At 42.5% G+C, this 14,551-nt stretch overlaps 1 protein-coding gene across 8 annotated transcripts in view; it reads right to left on the bottom strand.

Moving 5' to 3' along the window:
* Positions 1-14,551, bottom strand: part of PARD3 (par-3 family cell polarity regulator) — a 649,228-nt gene that overhangs the window by 565,140 nt on the left and 69,537 nt on the right. The gene's annotated exons all lie outside the window — the stretch shown is intronic.

Raw genomic sequence — 14,551 nt, 5'->3', positions numbered from 1 at the left:
GTCCTGTACACCTCTACTCCAATATAACACGGTCCTCGGGAGCCAAAAATCCCTATTGTGTTATAGGTGAAACCCCGTTATATCGGGGTAGTGGCAGTAGAGCTGCAACGGTGATTTAAAGAGCCCGGGGTTCCAGGCATGGGGAGCCCGGGTCCTTTAAATTGCCACCTGAGCCCCACTGCCGGAGCCCCGGAGTAGTGGTGACAGGCCTCCCCACAGCGGCCAGGGCTCTGAGTCCTTTAAAGCGCTGCTGGAGCCCCAGGGTAGCAGCGGCAGGGTTCCAGCGGTGATTTAAAGAGCCCTGGGCTCCAGCCACTGTGGGGAGCCCGGGCCCTTTAAATCACTGGTCGAGCCTCGCTGCCGCAGCTCCAGGGTAGCAGCAGCAGGGCTCCAGTAGTGATTTATAGGACCTAGGGCTGCCCGCAGGAGCCAGCGCCCTGGGCCCTTTAAAGCACCACTCAAGCTCTGCTGCCAGAGCCCCGGGCTCACCATGCTATATGCAAACCTGTGTTATATTAGGTCATGTTATATCGAGGTAGAGGTGTACATAAAACTTTTGACCCTCGTACACAAGTGAATTATGTAAAGCAAAAGATTTTTCCTTCTGATAGCATCAGTGTTTCTATGGTCCCAATTACTGTAATATCTGAGCACCTTACACCACTACTGTGGGATGGGGCATGATAGTACTGCCCTGTCTTAGGGCAGCTTTTTTAGGTGACAGAAAAATTTCAGAAATGTCTCCTCTGACTCAAGTAGTCCAAGCACTTCGGTCAACAGGCCTCTGTAAAGAGAAACTCTCTATATACACCAATACAACGTTCATCAAAAAACCTTTCAGAGACATCACGTCAATCCCCAACAATGTTGTTTCACATATTATTGCTATACAAGACATGTATGTCTCATATAGGGTATACATTCTGTATTTTGAAGGAAGGATACCACAATTTACCAACAAATGGGGATATAGGCTTCCACAACTTCCCCCACCCTTGTACCATACAAGCAGAATCAGAAGAATGGTACTGCATCAATAGAGGTACACGCCCATTTCCCTACAGACATCTACTGTACTGAGCCTGGATTACTACATTTGTTATTCTAAGAGAGATCATTTTTATAGTGAAAAATTCTATTATGGCCACAAAGGGCTGGACATGACATAATAACTCTTTTTTGCATCTTAGGGCTTGGCTACACTGGAGAGTTGCAGCGCTGGTGGTGGGTTTACAGCGCTGCAACTTACTCACCATCCACACTTGCAAGGCACATACAGCGCTGCGTCTCCCTGGCTGCAGAGCTGGGTGTATTCCTGCTCTGCCTGGGGTATAACGATTGCAGCGCTGGTGATGCAGCGCTGCTCCACCAGTGTGGCCATCAAAAGTGCTGTAATTGGCCTCCAGAGGTATTCAGAGGTATCCCAGAATGCCTGTTCAGCCACTCTGCTCATCAGTTCGCACTCTACTGCCCTGGCCTCAGGTGACCCACCCTTTAAATGCACTGGGAATTTTAAAAATCCCCTTCCTGTTTGCTCAGCCAGGTGTGGAGTGCAATCAGTGAATCCTTCCAGGTGACCATGCCTCCACGCGCCAAACGAGCCCCAGCATAGAGCAATGGCGAGTTGATGGACCTCATCAGTGTTTTGGAGAGGAGGCTGTGCAGTCCCAATTGCGCTCCAGCCATAGGAATTACGATACCTATGGGCAGATATCAAGGGCCATGCTGGAAAGGGGCCATGACCGGGGCGTGGTGCAGCGCAGGGTTAAAGTGAAGGAGCTGCGGAGTACCTATTGCAAAGCCCCCGAGGGAAACCGGCGCTGCCCCCACAACCTGTCGTTTTTACAAGGAGCTGGACACGATACTTGGGGGTGACCCCACTGCCAATCCGACGACCACGATGGACACTTCAGAGCGGAGAGGGGAAGGGGGGAGAGAGGAGGAAACCAAGACTGAGGGTACTGGGGTGGGAGGAGACACCCCAGAGTCCCAGGAGGCATGCAGCCAGGAGCTCTTCTCAAGCCAGGAGGAAGCTAGCCAGTCGCAGCAGCTGGTACTTGGTGAAGGACAAGTAGAGGAGCGGGTTACCGGTAAGCAGCTTTTATTTTCAGGAGGGAAATGTTTCGAGGGGGGGAGGGGTTAGGGCTGCATGCATGCATGCCTAGATGTGGAACAGCCCATTGATGTGGTCTATCACATCGCGGTAATCAGCCTTGGTAATCTCTTCAAAAGTTTCTGCCAGAGCGTGGGCAATGTGCTTGCGCAAGTTTATAGGGAGAGCCACTGAGGTCCTTGTCCCAGTCAGGCTAACGCGTCCGCACCACTGTGCCGGATTAAGTCCTGTGGAAAATGTTGGGAGACTGTTCAGTGTAGATGCCCCCTGCAGCAGTTTGCTTTCCCCAACACATAGAAACCCCTGCACATCCCTGAAGCAATCAGTCGCCCTTACTCACCATTTCGTGGCTCCTGTGGGTTATGTGCACTCTGTTTGGTATGGGAAAAGTATGCTAAAGCGAAGACTGTAAACTCCCTCACTGTGTGGTAATAACTGTCTGGGTGAGATTATAAACAATGCTGCCTCTGTTAACTGTTGCCATTTTTGCCTTTCGAAAAGTGTCCTTGACTACTCGACTGCCCGTATCATCGACTGCTCAGAGGCTACAAAACCTCAGGAAGAAGCTGCGAAAAAGCGAAGAAGACATGCTGAAAGCAGTTATGGATCACTCTGCCAGAGAGAGAGAGAGTAAAAAACTGCAGGACTGGAGGAAAAAACTGCAGAACTGGAGGGAAAGGGAAAGCAGGATCCACTAGAGAAACACAGCAGCTAAAAAGAAAAGCACAAAGCAGCTGATAAGCATCCTGGCACGCCAAGTGGACTCTATCCAGTCAGTCGTAGCCGTGCAGGCGGAGCACTACTGTGCCAGCCCGCCCCCCCCCGGCCCAAAGCTCTTTCCCTTGTGCCCCAATGTCAGCTCCAAACCCCCTTCCCCAGCATCCAGGTTCTTACCACCACTAGCTGCCCCCAACACCTGTACGTTCACCAACCAGCCCTGAGAACTATGACACTTACCCTCTGCACTCAACCCCCATCACCATGCAGTAGTTTCATCCTGAAGTGCAGCACTCATTGCACAGCACTCCAGACATATTCAAACCTGTGACTGTACAGTTCCCCACCCCACCCCCTGCCCTTTTAGGTTCCCAACATGTTGTGTGTCTGTCACGAAAGTTATTTTCTTTTCAATAAATGAATTCTTGGCTTTCAAAACAGTCTTTATTATTGCAGAAAGTGAAAGATACCGTAGCCCAGGAAAGAAACAGGCACTGCAAATTACTTTAGGAAAAACAGATTCCTACTAACATTGTAACCACTGCACTTCACTCCCGTGCAAGGCACCAAACATTACTGTTGGTTTTCAGCCTCAAATTCCTCCCTCAAGGCATACCTAATCCTTGTAGCCCTGTGCTGGGCCTCTCTAGTAGCCCTGCTCTCTGGCTGTGCAAATTCAGCCTCCAGCGCTGAACACTCAGAGGTCCATTCCTGACTGAAGTGTTTCACCCTTCCCTTTACAAATATTATGGAGGACAGCACGCGGATATAACCCAGGGATGTGCTTTCCCCCAAGATCTAGCTTCCATACAGAGATCACCAGAGCCCCTTTTAATGCCAAAAGCCACACTTCACGTCATTCTGCACGGCTCAGCCTGTATTAACTAGCCTTTGCCCCTGTCAAGCTTCCCTGTTTATGACGGCGTTATCACGGACGCCACGCCCATCTAGCGACGTAGCGGCAGTCTTTTCCAAAGGATCCACACAGGGGCATTTCAGACGTCGCCTCTACTGTGGGTCTCGTGCAGTTTGAGGAAAAAGGTCACTGCCTTACTGTCTTGCCTGAACAGCACTGTCGAAAGATTACCGTGCATCCAGTCGCACTTTCCAAAGGCCAGCTGCGTGCGCTATAATGTCAACGAAACGTCCCACAGTGTATCCCATAGCGCCTGTAGAACACATAGAGAAATACCCCTTCCGATTAACGTACTTGAATTGCTAGGTGCGCGGTGGTTGCTAAAATAGGAATACGCGTCCCATCTATCGCCCCTCCACAGTTAGGGAAACCCATTTGTGCAAAGCCATCCACAATGTCCTGCACGTTCCCCAGAGTCAAGGTTCTTCTTAGCAGGATGCGATTAATGGCCCTGCAAACTTGCATCAAAACGATTCCAACGGTCGACTTTCCCACTCCAAACTGGTTCGCAACCGATCGGTAGCTGTCTGGAGTTGCCAGCTTCCAGATTGCAACAGCCACCCACTTCTTCACTGGCAGGGCAGCTCTCCATCTTGTGTCCTTGTGCTGCAGGGCGGGGGCGAGCTCAGCACACAGTCCCATGAAAGTAGCTTTTCTCATCCAAAAGTTCTGCAGCCACTGCTTGTCATCCCAGATTTCCATGACGATGTGATCCTACCACTCAGTGCTTGTTTCCCGAGCCCAAAAGCAGCATTCCACGGTGCTGAGCTTTTCCGTGAATGCCACAAGCAATTTAGTGTCATACGCGCCAGGTGACTCGATATCGTCGTCGGACTCCTCACTGTCACTTTGGAGCTGAAGGAATAGCTCAACTGCCAAACGTGATGTATCTGGTGACACTCCTCAGCATACTCCTCAGCAGCTCGGGCTCCATTTCCCACAGAAATCGCGCTGCACAGAAACCGTTGGGAGAGTCACAATGGTGCCAAACGTGGACGGAAAAATAGTGACTGCTGGGATGTGATGCAATGCATCACGGGGCATTGGGACAGGAAGCGGAATGACCCGCACCCTTCCGTCCCCTTCCCACAACCCATGGCGCCAAAATGGGACGAGGTGCTCTGTAGGATAGCTGCCCATAATGCACCACTCCCAACAGCGCTGCAAATGCGGCCACACTGCAGCACTGGTAGCTGTCAGTGTGGCCACACTGCAGCGCTTTCCCTACACAGCTGTACCAAGATAGCTGTAACTCCCAGTGCTGTACAGCTGCAAGTGTAGCCATACCCTTAGCTAGCCCACCTGCGTAACAATGACAACACTCTGAGCTGTTGTTCAATGCCTAACATTAGGACAAATTCAATACATTTCATATGGTGGACAGTTTTCAAAACTGAGTAATGGGTTTGGGTGCCTCAATATTGGGGGAACCAATATATTACACCTTAAAGAGACCTGATTTTCAGAAAGTACTGACCACCCATCTTTTAAACATGAAATACTTAAAAGGGGGCTGAAGACAGGCCCCCCAAAACTAGGGCATCCAAAAGCTTGTCTTATAGTAGGAATGGACTAAATATTTTATGAACACATCTCGAAATTCCTGTGGTATCACCCCCCACTTAAATGAAGGAAATAAAGCATATGTTTTCACAAAAATCTCTCAAAATGTTTTAATAGCTCTGGGTTTCCCAGTCATAATGTCTGTTCTGCATCTGGCTTACTCAGATGGTAAGGTCTCTGAGGTTGGGGCTGTCTCTAGGTTGTAACTTGTCCATGCCAAGGGCACTGTTGGTCCTGAACGAACAAATAACGATAACATTACTAGGCAGTGGGTCACAAATCTGTTACACATGGATCTGACATCAAGAGCATGTATTACACAGTCTCTGACTGAGATCAGGGATACTGTGGAATTTTTTAAACAGAGGCTGTTTTTCAGGTTAATTGCCGGAGCATATGAGGTTTCAAAAGGACTTATCGTCAGCCACATTATCTCAACTTCCCAATTGGATTTTTGAATAATTAAAATTATGAATTACCATTAACTTTCACTTTAAGTTGCCTACAAATTATTAAAAGTTAAACTACTGCAGTTCAAATTATCAGTTTTTCAAACTCAAAGCTACACTGCTACCAACAGGGACAAAGGTACAAGGCAAAAATCACTGATGTGTGGGAGGCAGAGGTCTTGGAAGAAGGGCTTTCTTCTCATTTTCATATGTAAAGGACTGGAGTTGGGGAGGCAGGAATGTCATCCCCACCCACATATCCCCTGTTTTAACATGGTGGGGGGTCAAAATATTTGAAAGGAGATTTTTCTTACAAGGTAGAAAGAAATGCTATTAAGCAAGCGCTTTTACTGGAAAAACAGCCCCCACTCTCTCCATTACACTTCCACTTGTTTTCCTTTGCTGCAACATATTGATTCCCATCCTTCTTTGTCCTCTAGGTCAGTGCTTCTCAAAGTGGTGGTCTGTGGACCGGCCATCAGCTGCTGGTCCTCAGCGAGTTTCCTCATCAGAGCGTCGAACGGAATAATAATATGGCACCAGTCCCTGGCACATTGGAAAAAAAATTGCCAGTCCCCCACATCAGATAGCTTGAGAAGCACTGATCTAGGTCTCCATTGCTGTACCCCACGTTCCCTTTCTTTGCCGCCTCAAAAGGCTACAAAGAACTTTATTAGTAACACAGTCTAGCCTGCCCTCATGCACAGTAGCATTTTACACCCCAAAGCCACACTTTACAGCAGCACAAACACAACATGCATAGGCCTTGGTTTCATGCCACTGCTGCCACTGCCACAGGGAAAGGGGTACTTTGAACAGATATAACTTAAATTTGAAAGATCCATACGTCTTTAGCTCCCTATCCCAAAGATCAGATTTTAGAATTGTATTTTGTTAAATACTATTCTTCTCAGAAATGTAATCCCAGTTAGTGATCTTAAAATCTTTATTAACTATTAAATGCAAAAACATTTCACAAAAAACATTCTTGAAGCCAGAATATACTGTCCCTGCAGTTTTGACTAAGGGCTAGTCTACACTGGCAATGCTAAAGCGCTGACATCACAGTGCTCTAATGTGGCTTGTGAGGTCGCAGCACAGCGCTCTAAAAAACCACCTCCATAAGGAGCATAGCCACCACCTCTGGTAAACTGTCTACACTGGTGCTTTACAGCGCTGAAACTTGCTGCACTCAAGGGGGTGTTTTTTCCCACACCTAAGGAAGAAAGTTCCAGCGCTGTAAATTGCCACCGTAGACAAACCCTGATTTACCTAATACACAGTTTCCCCCTTACTCTAACTGCCCTAGTGACATCATCACTTATACAAAATAAAGTTTTCTACAAGTACTAGCTCAACATACCACATCACTCCTGTGAGGTACAGGGCTTTGGACAATACTGGCAAACACTGTACCATCATTTTTATAGCTGTTTAATTAACAAATATCAGCATTTTCTCATATCATCATAAATGTACCAGAAACACTTTGTTTAGAGAAACATTACACAACAGGGCAGCATTCCCTCCTCCCTAGCTCCACCTCCCATTTGCCGGGGCAATACCAAATTATAGGTTGTTTATGGAAATATACCTAACATTTTAAGTATTGAGTTGACCCAACTGAAATACCCAACCAGAAATACTTTTAATATCAGCCAAGTGCAACAAGATTTAGCTAAAACTGTGTATACATATAAAACTTAATGGACAGATTTTAGACCAAATTATATATACAGATTAGAGAGAGTTTCTACATTAAGATTGTGACCTACTTTGACTTTTGTTTGTGAAATGAGATGAAAACACTTCATTTCTATGTAATTTGTCTATATATCGAAAATTCTACAGTAAACAGGAGAGCTCAAGTTTGCTTTAAATTCTTCTCTGAAATTTCTTTATGGAAAAAAAAAAAACAAAAAAAACACTCCTTGCTGCTATTGGACCTTTTGGGGCACATACACCCGGAAGTGATTATACCAAAGAGAGTATTCATGTGTGCTTTTTTTTAATTTGAGCATGTAATGTTTCATTGTTTATAAAAAGATCAGGCAAAGCTATCAGCTTATACACACTGTTCTCATGTTCCTCATCTGGCAAGCTCTAGAACAAAGTCCAAAGAAAACATACCATTGTAAACTCAACTTTCAAACCAGTAAACAGTAGGGAAGACAGTTTCTCATCTCACATCCCACTATGTAAAGCATCTCTACCTCTGGTATCCGAAAAAACAGTGTCACAGGATTGAATACAAACAGCTTGGTTTTTAAGGCTTGACAGAATTGACAGGCTACAATAAGGTTAACACTTCAAAACATAACAAGTCACTTATTACAGTGACTCATTACCCCAGCTCAAAGACTCAACTGGGATTTGAGATACAAGCCAAACTTTATTGCAATCTGGAAATGAGAAAGAACTGTTTTACAACAAACAAGAACCAACCTGCCTCTTCAACTCCATCATCTGAAGCCTAACTGTTCTTGGCAAAATCGCTTAACCTCCCCCCTAGCCTCTGTTTCCTGTCTGTAAAATGGGGATATTACAGACAGGGTACAGATGCAAGAGTGGCTAAATCCACAAGGACAGCCAGCATTAAGCTGAACTCTGGTATTTCTGGAGGTTTATCCTGTTCTCAGACAGTGTCCATGTTAATAAAAGGGCAACATAGCAAACACACAAAATTACAGGATCTATAATGGAATGACAACATCAAAAACACAATTGCTGCCCTTATGCTACATCGTATGCCCAACCCATGCAGCTAAGATACAAGCTGCATTCTTCTGCCAATCAGCAAGTATTTCATTTTGAAAAGTGCTTTTCTCTTCTGTGAGAAATGTCAAAGAAAAAAAAAACTGAATTTCATGCACTGCATATATTTTATAGTTTATTCCACAAAACCTGAGCTGAGTCTATTGTGGCTCTTCCTGTTTGACAAGTTACTAACACAAAATATAGGTCAGCAAAACTAGACCAAGAAATACCTAAAATGAGTTTGGCAAGAGCTTACACAGACAAGATCTGCTAAGTAAATATGAAACAACAATAAACCTTTTCATTTAAGTTTTCTCTACACCATGATGAGATACTCATTTCTCGATTCTCCTTTGCTCCCTGTGATTACTCCACATTTTACAACGTTTATCTACACGCCTTTTGAGCAATGGAAAAGATTGTAGTTTCTAGAAATAGATACGGCCAAATGAAAACACAAGATCCTACCACCACTGAACTTTGTGAGTAACTGAAATCCAGAGCTGAGTCCTAACTTTGGCAATGGCCTCTCTCTATATTATACAGCAGAATAAACAAACAACTGGTCCAAAAACCTCAGCTTCGGAAATATTCAAAACCTGGATATAAATGATGTAGCTTGAGCCCATCCATAGTATTTACTACCTTCAAAAGACACTAGATCAGTGGTTTGCAAACTGTGGGTCGCGATCCCATTTTAATGGGGTCATCAGGGCTGGTGTTGTATTTGATGGCGCTCGGGGCTCAAACCAAAGTCTGAGACACACTTCCCACAGCTGAAGCCCTCAAGCTTTGGCACCACGCAGGGCAGCGGTGCTTGTGCTTTGCCCCCCCCTCCCCCCCGCCCAAGATGGTGGGGCTTGGGCTTCGGTCCCCCTTCCCAGGGTCGTGTAATAATTTTGGTTGCCAGAAATGGGTCACGGTGCAATGAAGTTTGAGAAACCCTGCACTAGACTAAATTCTGCCTTCAGTTGCACTCAAATACAGTGCCACTCTCTTCAGCATGACTGCAAGTGTGACACCGCATATCTTGACCAACTAGGGACAACACTGAGTATTTCTTATCTAATGTTAATAAAACACCTCCAAAGTAAATTATTGGAAGAATTACTGAAAATATTATTTTAGCTTAGATGGAAGACTTACTGGACCATAACCTGGCCTTCAGCACTCAGTGAGTTTTCATAGCAAGTGGCAAACCCTTCTGATCAGTCCTTTGGGACACTCTGAAAGGCATTCTGTGTCATCGTATGTCTGGATTACAGTGAATAAGCAAGAAGCACTACAGTATAGTGTCCTAAAATGAAATCTCTCCAATCAGAGATTTCTCCAGTAGTGACTCTTGAAGCTGTACTCTGCTCAGCCCACATGGAAAGTGATTTTTTACCCAGCACAATTAAGTATGCAGGAATTCTATTACAAATCAGCTAACACCAATGCTGCAATAAAAATTCTCAAGGTGCTCCATTCTGAACGTATACAAATATCTGATGTGTGTCTATCAGGCTGTGTGTCACATTATTTGCTGTGTATAAAAAATACATCTATAAAAGATTATGGTTTAAAGCTGTCCTGCTGCAATACCTAGACCAAATAAGCCCTTTTTTAAAAATCTGAAAAACAGTGAGGATGCAAATACATGGAATCTTAAGTGGAAATGCTACTTTTTAAAATGGACCAATACCAAGAACTAAATATATTTTAAAATGGTATTCAGAAAATTGTTTAAGAAATTTTCTCAGGAAAATATTTTTATAGCAATATCTACTTAGAGGCAATTACAATTTTACACATATGGCTACTCAGCACAATAATATTTTGGTGAAAGTTTAAATTTAACTCTTCGAAGTAGAATTAGGTTTTTTTAAACTCATACTTAGCTACTCAGAACTACGATTTTTAGAACTGACAATTATATTCACTCGCTAGTTGATGCTAACTTCAGAGTTCAATGAATTTTTTAAGTTTTCAACACAACAGGTATCAAGTTGCATTTTATTACGGCAACAGGTTAAATTACACTGCTCTAGAACAATTTAGTTCTTTTGGGAAGGGTAAATCAGTAAGGCGCAATTATTTTGTAAAAGCTATGTGGATGTTTTTAGCATAGTTCAAACAATGTGCAGATCTGGCCAGTTCACTTCATTCAATTTAGCTAATGCTAAACTTGAAATTCAATGCAATAATACAGCCGTGTAATCATTGCACCACACTCCTCAAGTCTAAGCAAGTCAGTTCTCCTATTTCCTGTGTACCCCACCCAGTTAAATATTCTACCTAGCTGTGCTCTGAAAACTACTTAAATTTTACATTTGTCAACACTTCACTTTCCACCTCAGAGTTCTTCTATAATTAAAGAAGATAAATATTTTGTTAAGCGAACATTCACCTAGAAAGTGAACACAAGAACAGATAGTCCAACAAAGCTAGTAAGTGGTTTACATTTTGTTTATTCCACATTGATTACATAGAAAAATAAGACATACTCAGGATAAACTGAGAATGTCATCACTGTAAGTAACCTTTTATTATTTTATAACTAAATGATTGTATTCTCCCAGATAATGGAAAAAAGAACCATATGCAGAGGATAGAATATATAGGAAAAAGCAATGGAAATTATGTCTGTTAATGGCACAGAAAATGATTTCCTACTCCTTTAGTTCTAAATATTTGTATGTACTGTTTTCATAAAAGTCTATCCTTTCCAAAAGAGTACAAAGGAGTACAATGGAGTTTCTAGTCATGAAGGAAAGTTACTGTAAAACTGCTTGTTTTCTGGAATATTTTTAATTCAACCTGTTCAAGAGGAAGGCAATTACAGCTTCTCAGTTCAGAAAATGATATATGTGTTGGGACAACAGAAATAAGTTTCCTAAGACTTCCCAGTTTAAAGCATTTTATTGTGACTTTCACAACACGTACAAGTTTTAAAAACAATCTAATCTCAGTCCTCCCTTTATTAATATACTTATTTTTTATATGATGCTCATTGCTGTATTATCTGGTCATGACATCAGCATACTGTTCCTTTCAATACATACAGATGTATATTCCATAATATATTTGCGTAATTAAAACAAAATGCTTCCTGGTTGTTAAAATGTCTTGAGGTGACCAGCAGAGAGCAGCATTTGCATTACTGCTCACTCACTGCTAAGAGAAATTCCAACATTACTTCTTTCAGACCATAGGAACCCATGCCTACTGACTCCTTCATCTCGGAGCTGGCAGCAGCCCTATCAGCTGCCACTACAATTGCTAGCTTATTTATCTGGAAACAAACTAAACTAAATCCTTTTAAGATGCAGTCACATTGACTTCATGCTTTCAGATCAACACCAACTGGGAACAAACTTTCAAGTGTAACCTTTAATGTGGGTGACTGGTTTTCCAAGGCAATTAGCATCTATTTATCAAACTGAAATCAATGGAAGATGATGAAAATTTCTGAAAAGTGGATTGAAAATTTCTAAAATTGTAGGAACCCAAAATTAGACGTCATTTATTAAAATAAAGCCATTAGAGTTTGTGTGCGTTGTCAATATTACCCTTATAAAAGTGTGATTTTTTTAATATTAAATTTCATTGCATCAAGTAATTCTTGTCTGAAATTATTGGGGGTTTTCTTACATACAACAACAACTTCAAAAAGAGTTACAATGTTTTAGAGGTTTCAAATTTCCAATTCTATTAATGATTGCTTTACTTTTACAATACTTCAAACAGTAAATGCAAGCACATTTTTCTAATAGCTGTTTAAAATTGTCTGGAATATAAGAATACATTACATACTGTGCTGTAGTATGTATGTAACATAGAAGTGTTATCTGTACTATTCCTGAATATTTTCACAACAGATAACACTTTTATGGCAAAAGCATACATATATTAAAAACAACACAAAATAATCAGCCCGGAGTGTGTACCAGAACTATCTGTTCAACAACATAGCACAAAAGAAACCACAAACATTGAAGAATGGTAACAGGCTGAAGTGAAAATAATAGTTAATTTTAAAACTATAATACATCTGAAAATTTGCCAATAAATGTATTCATTTCCATGTCTACCTCTGTTCTATGGGAGGGAACTTTCAGAACAAACTTTCAGGTGCCAAAGAAAAGCCACAAACAGCTTTTAATATCAGATGGATTCTAACTACTTTCCACAGCCCAAAAACCTAGCAAGAGCAAATAATATAGTTCAAATTACATCTCATTTACTTCATATCTCTGATGGAATTCCAAATAAGATCCACCGTGCAACAAATACTTCAGCTGCAAGAAGAAAAAGTTTACGCATGTGTAAGCATTCAACAATAGGAGAACACTTCAATCTCTCTGGTCATTCAATAACAGACCTCAAAGTAGAAATTCTTCAACAAAAAAAACTTCAGAAACAGACTCCAACGTGACGCTGCAGAACTGGAATTAATTTGCAAACTAGATACCACCAGATTAGGCCTGAATAAAAACTGGGAGTGGTTGGGTCATTACAAAACCTAAACTTAATTTCCCCAATACTAATTTCTCCTTACGGATACTCACACCTTCTTGTCAACTGTCTGTAATAGGCCACTCTCTTACCACTTCAAAAGTTATTTCTCCTCCTTTGGTATCCTGCTGTTAATTGAGTTCTCTTGTTAGACTGACTTAACACTTGATAAAGTAACCCATATCCTTTCATGTATTTATACCTGCTCCTGTATCTTTTACTCCATACATCTGATGAAGTGCGTTCTAGCCCATGAAAGCTTATGCCCAAAAAAATGTGTTAGTCTCTAAGGTGCCACAAGGACTCTTTTTGCATTCAGCAATAGTTATTTGAACATAAGCACACTGAACTGCTCTCTGAAGACCTAACTCTACAAGATGGGGACTTTTCATCGGAGTTCAAAGTGCTCACACACATCACAGAACAGCCATTCTCAAATGGTGGTGTGAGGGGGGACCTGATATGTGAGCTGGTGGCTGTGACCTCTAAAATCCCTGGGCCACCAGGACCCTGTGAAGGTCCTGCTCAAGGGCAGGAAAGACTAGCTCACTGACTTTCCCTTTTCCGACTGCTGATTCTATCCCTCCCTCCCACCTCCCAATCCTAGAGCTGCTCCTTACGCCCTGTCTCGTGCACCATTTGGCTCCAAAACAAGTGAAGTGGGGAGCTTCAAGAACCTATGGAGCAAATCTTCTTAACCCTCAGAGCTGAGCACTGCACAAACCCAGGGGAAAGCAAAGAGGACTGAGAGACCCTTTCACTCCATGGCATCAACCAAATCTTGCCCCTTCATCTTCTACGATCTGCAACCCACAAAATGGTCAAAAAATTATTCTTTGGATTTGAGGATATGGTGGACTGTTGGATGAATTTCTGGGCATTTTTGTACATTATGGATGAAAAAATTGGAGTTCCACGGCTTTAGGAGAAACTCCAAGAGAAACTCGGGTACCTTGCCACATCAGCATATTTTTCCTTTTTACACAAGTATATGTACTTTTTTTTTGTACACACACACACACACACACACACCCTCCTCTAGAGGCTGCATAATACTTCCCACTACTACCTGTGAACGGCAGCAATATATAATACTAAGTAAGCTCTGCTTAGTGGAACACTTTCTTTTCTTTGTAGACAAAGAATCTGATGGCTTTCCTACTTCACTGTGATGACTTCATACAATGAAAGGCCATCAAAGTTGAAATTTGGACATCTGGGCTATGTCACATTTCTAAAAACGAACACAGAAGGCGAAGAGGGTATTATTTATGGAACAGAAAGTAATGCTAATTTTTCCCTCCATATTCAGTTTCAACAGTAACAATAAATTACTTTTTAATTTCTCACATTACACTGACAGTTTCAGTGCTCATTACAAAATTAGTGCTTATTCATTTTCTCATGTTAAACAACATATATTGATCATTAGCCCATTTCAGAACTAGAGCTGTGCCTAAAAACCTAACACAATCCACTGAATTGAACTGGCAGTCATGGTCAATTAACTGGTTATTCCTTGGATCTCATTTTAATAGC

The sequence above is a fragment of the Chelonoidis abingdonii genome, chromosome 2 (assembly GCF_003597395.2).
Source record: "Chelonoidis abingdonii isolate Lonesome George chromosome 2, CheloAbing_2.0, whole genome shotgun sequence".
Taxonomy (NCBI): Eukaryota; Metazoa; Chordata; order Testudines; family Testudinidae; genus Chelonoidis; species Chelonoidis abingdonii.
The sequence above is the reverse complement of the archived record's forward strand: the minus strand, read 5'-3'. Positions and strand labels throughout refer to the sequence as shown.